At 36.9% G+C, this 6108-nt stretch overlaps 1 non-coding gene across 1 annotated transcript; it reads right to left on the reverse strand.

Moving 5' to 3' along the window:
* Nucleotides 1-3552: 3552 nt before the first annotated feature.
* On the reverse strand, nt 3553-3659 carry LOC122087175. Its single transcript, XR_006142686.1, has one exon. It is a non-coding gene; the product is annotated as a small nucleolar RNA R71 (small nucleolar RNA).
* Nucleotides 3660-6108: the final 2449 nt, after the last annotated feature.

Raw genomic sequence — 6108 nt, forward strand, 5'->3', positions numbered from 1 at the left:
ATGAAATTCTGGATAAGGATTTGGAAGACCATAGGTGAATAACATATACTTAATGGACTCGTATGCCAAATAGCGATTCTTAGGGGGCACAAGCTATGATGATCTTTTTAGATACCTTGATTATTAATCTAGGAACCAATTTATTGCCTTGAACTTGTTGAAACCACACTTGCACATGTTAAGTTGCCTACGTATCCCTTAAGAGGAATCAAATCTAGCATAGTTTGGAATATTTATCCTTTCAGACATAATATCTCTTGAGTTGATCCATGTTGACCAATCCGGACATTTCTTCGCCGTTGAGGTCCATGAGCTTTATAGCCTTGCCTGGTAGAATTTCCTTGACAGTGAATGGGCCACTCCAATTAGGTCTAAATTTTCATCTTGAGTCATATATTGGGGCTCTTTGTTATTTAAGAATAAGCTCACCCTCTTCTATATGATAAGGCTTCACATTCTTGTTGAAGGCCCTTGCCATTCTTAGTTGATATTTCCTTAGACTATCCATGGCCTTCATATATCTTTTGTCGAGAAAATTGAGTTCGTCATATCTGACCTTCACCCATTCTCCTTCAGGTAACTGACTATCCAAGAGCACCATTATGGATGGTATTAGGATCTCCATTGGTAGAACCGCCTCAACCTCATATACTAAGGAAAAAGGAGTTGCTCCTGTCGAGGATAGTACAAAAGTCCGATATGCCTATAAAGCAAGTGATAACTTATCCGCCCAATCCTTGTGTGTTTCAGTCATTTTTTGTAGGATGGCCTTGATGTCCTTGTTAACTGCTTTTACTACCCCATTGGTTTGTGGCCTATAAGTGGTAGAGCAGTGCCTTTTGATATTGAACTTTGTGCAGATCTTGTCAGTTTTACCCTAGAAATGGGATCCTTGATCCAATATCAGCTCTTGGGGCACTTCATATCGACAAATGATATTTTTTTGGATGAATTTTATTACCTTAGCAGATGTGAGGACTGCATATGACTGAGCTTCTACCCATTTAGTGAAATAATCAATGGCTACCAAGATGAACTCGTGATCATTGGATGCTTTGAGGTTGATTGATTAGCATATTTATGTGTGAAATCTAAGTAGTAAAGCATGCATTTTTATATATTTAGAATGAAGCTACCTTTGGTTTTACTCTCTTTTTGCAGGTTTTGTATTTTAAAGGCCTTAAGCATTATCGGGCGTCATATCTCTCTAACAACAGCTACCTTGTGTAGTTGGTGAGCTATGGCATGTAAAATTCCCTTTCTCACCAAGAGGTCTTAAGAAGAATAGAAAGAAAAAAAAAGGAGAAATAAATCTTATCCAAATCTTCTTTCTTCTCCACATCATCACCAGAAGATTGTTCAAATCACACAAAGCAAGAAGGAAAATCATCCAAGGGAAAGAAAAAAAAAAGCGGCCAACAAGGGTTGTGCACAAGATTTGAAGAGAGGGAGAAAAAGAAGAGAAAAATAAATAAAAAAGGAAAGAAAATAAGCAAAAAAATTATAAAATTTTTTTCTAAGTTTATCTCTCTTTTCTCTCTCCTGCGCCTTAGTGCTTTTGGTCTCAAAAGATCTCACCTATCAATTATGGGTTTCTCCCTTTAGGAAAGAGAAATTTGTTACCCTATCTCCCCATTCCCTATAAATACAACTCATGTAAGAGGGGGACACTTCATTCTTCTTTTAGGGTTTTCTTTTTAGTTGCTCTCTCTCTCTCTCTCTCTCTCTCTCTCTCTCTCTCTCTCTCTCTCTCTCTCTTTAATTTTAGTTCTTCTTTATTTTTGCTTTAATCACTTTTGTAATAGCTTTTTATTTCAATTAATGCAAGCACTCTTTTATTTTTATTTAGCCTTTTATGTTTATGATTTATGCAATTGAGTTGTAATTTTTAAGTTATAGTTCTTTCTAGGCTTAGATCTAGGTGACAAGATCAAGAGTTGTGGAACATCTCTTTTTTAAGTTTAATTTTTTTTTCAAGATTTGTTTTCTCCAGGCTTAGAAATTTCAGATTTGGTTCATTTTAGATCTGGTTTTTAGGGTTGACAGTATCCCAAATCACCCAAGCTTTCAAGTTCAAGCATTGATTCAAGTAGGTAGGCTTCTTCAATAGTCTTCTCTCCCCCATCTCATTCTCTCTTCTGACTATCTTTTCTTTCTTAATTTAGGATTTTAATTTCAGTCGTTATATTATTACTCTCCCTTTCCCCCAAGGTTAATGGCTAATGTATGCGTTGGTTTTGCCCCTCCTAGCCATATAACCATCATTTTATTGTTTTATTTTAATTGCCTCATTTTCTCTAAAGCCAAGTAGAGTAACCCTTATAAGAGTGACTCTCTGGTCAAGTAGGGAAGCTCATATTATGATGCATCCCTCAGGCTAAGTAGAGAAACCTACTTGTGAGCCTCTCTCTAGCTTTATCCCCTTTCTTTTACTTTATTTTTATTTCATCATTTTTTTCCTTCATTGCTTTTTAATTGCGTGGTTTGTTTATTTTCAGTTATTTATTTATTTAATTTTAATTATGTGGCTTGCGTATTTAAATTCTTAGATGACGAATGGTTAGGACATTATTTTAGATATATATATATATTTAGGGTGGTAGATAGAATTAGATCACAACCATTAATCGGTTCACTTTCACATTATTAAAAAAATCTAAAAATAAAGTAGCTGCTCCCCTTATGTTTGACCCGTAGCTACACTGATCGGTATGCTTGCGGTTACATTTTAAATCATAATAAGTTTTTTGCGCCGTTGCCGACGACATAGTTTTATGTTACTTTTTGCTTTGTTTTGGTAAATCGGAGCGCTTTGTTTGCTTTGTTCTGTTTTTTTTTTTTATTGAATTCCTAGAAGAATAACTTACAATAATAGTTGTATCGATGGAGATCGCCAAGCCTCATAGTATGATAAAGACAGGTTTCGCCTTGTAGCAGTACCTCAGGAATTGACCTGAGCAACCCCGGATCCTGTAGATAAGCTCCTAAAAAGCCAAAAAATAAATCAAATTTTGTTTTTCTTTCCATTCTTTTGTGCTTGTCTTACTCTGGCTGTGGATAGTTTTCTATTACATAAGTGTTAGGTGGGTACATAATACTAAGAATCGATTAGAAAGAAGAGATCCAATAAGTAGTGCCTATATGTTTTCTCTCTTTAAAACCCTTCAATATGGGAGACCAACATCAAAGCCCTCCACCTAGATCTCTGAAAGATAGGTTCTACCCTGATAGAGCAGCCCAACCTTCCTACATAGTTCTACCATAAGCCTGGGGCAAAAATTTTGAACTCAAATTGCAGTACATCACTACGTTGCCCTACTACCATGGGTTGCCCTCTAAGGATGCATACCTATTCCTTAGGGAATTTGAAGAGGTATTCTAATGAAAGTCCAATAGCTTTCTGATGATGTTGTTAAGCTTAGGTTCATCAAGTTTGCATTGAAAGACCAAGCTAAGAAGTGGTTATATGAGTTACCCAAAAATTCCATAACCTCATGGGAACAGTTCATAGTTGTTTTCCTTAAGAAGTTTTTCCCAACTCACAAGACCAATAAGCTTAAAAGTGATATCCTTCAGTTTAGGCAAAAGTCTAGTGAGTCATTTTCCAAACTTATAGAGAGATTCAAGGATCTACTCTAAGAATGCCCTCATCATGGCCTAGACTTTTGCCATTTATGTCAAATCATTTAAGAGGGTATTGATTACCCAACTAAACAAATGATAGAGTTTATGTATCCTGGGGGATTCACATCCTTCACAGATAAAGGAAAGGCATGGGAATTCTTACTTGACTTAGCTGACAAAACTCGTGAGCAGAAATCAACCCAAGAGAGTGAAAGAATCATACGAGAAAATAATATTTTGTGGATGGGTTAGTAGCCAAGGAAGCCCACTTAGATAGCCTTATTAAAAGGATTGAAGCTATTGTTCTTAGAGAGTCATCATCAATCAATTTGGTTAAGATGTGTGCTTGGTGCCAGGCCCCTGGACATGTCATAAAAGATTGCCCCAACACCTCTAGGGGAACTTCCAATAAAAGTGTGAATACCTTATATCAGAATAATCCATGTAGTAACATTTACAATCCAGGATGGAGAAATCACCCAAATTTCTCCCAGAACCAAGACAACCAAATAGGGCCTTCCAATTTCCATAGTCAAGGTTAATCTGGACCCCAAAGGCCTCCCTTTTGAAATAACCTAGAGGGGGGGTGGGGGGGTGAATAGGTTATACTAGTGAAATTTTAACTCTTTTTGATGTATAGAACACAAGTGTGATTGTAATTTAAAACAATGCGGAATAAATAAAATAGGCACAATCACACAACACAAGATTTATAGTGGTTCGACTCAATCTGAATCTAGTCCACTCCCTACAAGAATCCTCTTGTAAGGTATTCCACTAGTTCTCCCTTTCAGTACAGTAGGTAGGGAAGAAAACCTTTACAATCTTTTTACGGATAAGAGTATCCTTACAAATCTCCTTTCCAGGCAGAGAGACGCCTTCACAATCTCTTTTAGAGTAGAGAGAGACCTTTCTCTTTTTAGGATAAGAGTATCCTTACAATCTCCTTTAAGGTAGAGAGGCACCTTACACTCTTTTAAGGATAAGAGGATCCTTACAATCTCTTAAGGATGAGAGGGTCCTTACACAAGCCTAAGTACAGTCTAGACTTAATGTAAAATAGAAAATGGAGAAGTGGAATAAAAGAGAATTACCTCCGGTGTGGTGCAAATGAAATATGCAATGATGATAGAATGAATGCACCTTTTGAAGTCTTCTTTATGCTTGTAATGTAAATGCCAAGATGTAGATGAAGACTTGTAGATGGTCTTGAGTTCCTCTTGAATGTAAAATGAAGAACTTGAACTCAAAAGATGGTGTAGACCAATTCTCACTTCTAATGCTCAAATAATGCTTCTCTAAAGTTGGGATATATTGTTTATTAATGAGTAGTATTAGAGGTATTTATAGATGAGCTTAGTGAAGCATTTTAGGCAGGGAATCAAGCTCTAACGGATATATTCTGGGTCCACCGGTCGACCGCCATTGGTAGCCGGTCGACCGCCAAGAGCCGTTGAGGCAAAATATAGCCGTTGGGGCACTTCCAAGCAGTCACCGGTCGACCGGGACTTTCAGCCGGTCGACCTCCTATGGTCTCGGACAGTTCCGGTCGACCGGGGCTTTCAGCCGGTCGACCTCCAACATGATAGACTGTTTTGACAGAATGCTGTCATACTGACCAGTCGTCAGTATTTTGACCATAACTTTTCGGTCCGACCTTGGATTGACTTGAGATCAGTTGCGTTGGAATCACAACTCAATTTCCTACAACCTCTATGAAGGTTTTATCTCCTTATACTGAATTTAAGATTACCTAAAATACCCTTGAGTCAGGTTAATGTGGTTTTCACAGAATTTCACTAGAACACATTTTTCCTAATATGTTCCTCACCACTTAGAGACTTTTCATACTTGGTCAAGGTATGCTCTATGGTCATTCTAGTATGATGCAATGCACATGCATGAGGTGAGTGCATATATGTATGTGGAAATTACAAATTACATTAAAAGTGACTAATCTATCCTAGAGGTCTTCTTCTTCACTTGAACCTTCCACTCTTTGGTACTTTATCTTCTTTTCTTCTTGTTTGCAATTCCATGTCTTTGAGCTTCATGTCTTGACATCTTGAAGCTTAAATTCTTATGATATCTTCTTCAAGCATTGATGCCAACTTGTTGATACTCTTCATTTGATGACTTCAATCTTCATTTCTTCATTTCATTCACCAAATTCGACCTTTGATATGAAGTCTCTACAAAACAATACTTAAAGGAAAATTGTGACATACCTTCATATGTTTGTTATCATCAAAACCAACTATAGGAGTGTGGGCATATCCCTAACAATCTCCCCCTTTTTGATGATGACAAACAGATGATTCTCAAATAAAATATATAATCAATTATCAATAAGTTGGAGAATCATTTCACAATTTCTCCCCCTTTGTCAACAGCAAAAAGTGGGGTATTAAAAATCTCTATATTGTCTTTTTCCTATTGTAACCTTAACAAGGAGTGTGGGCAAAATAAGCATGTAGTCAAGAC

The sequence above is a fragment of the Macadamia integrifolia genome, chromosome 1 (genome assembly GCF_013358625.1).
Source record: "Macadamia integrifolia cultivar HAES 741 chromosome 1, SCU_Mint_v3, whole genome shotgun sequence".
In the NCBI taxonomy this organism is placed as follows: Eukaryota; Viridiplantae; Streptophyta; class Magnoliopsida; order Proteales; family Proteaceae; genus Macadamia; species Macadamia integrifolia.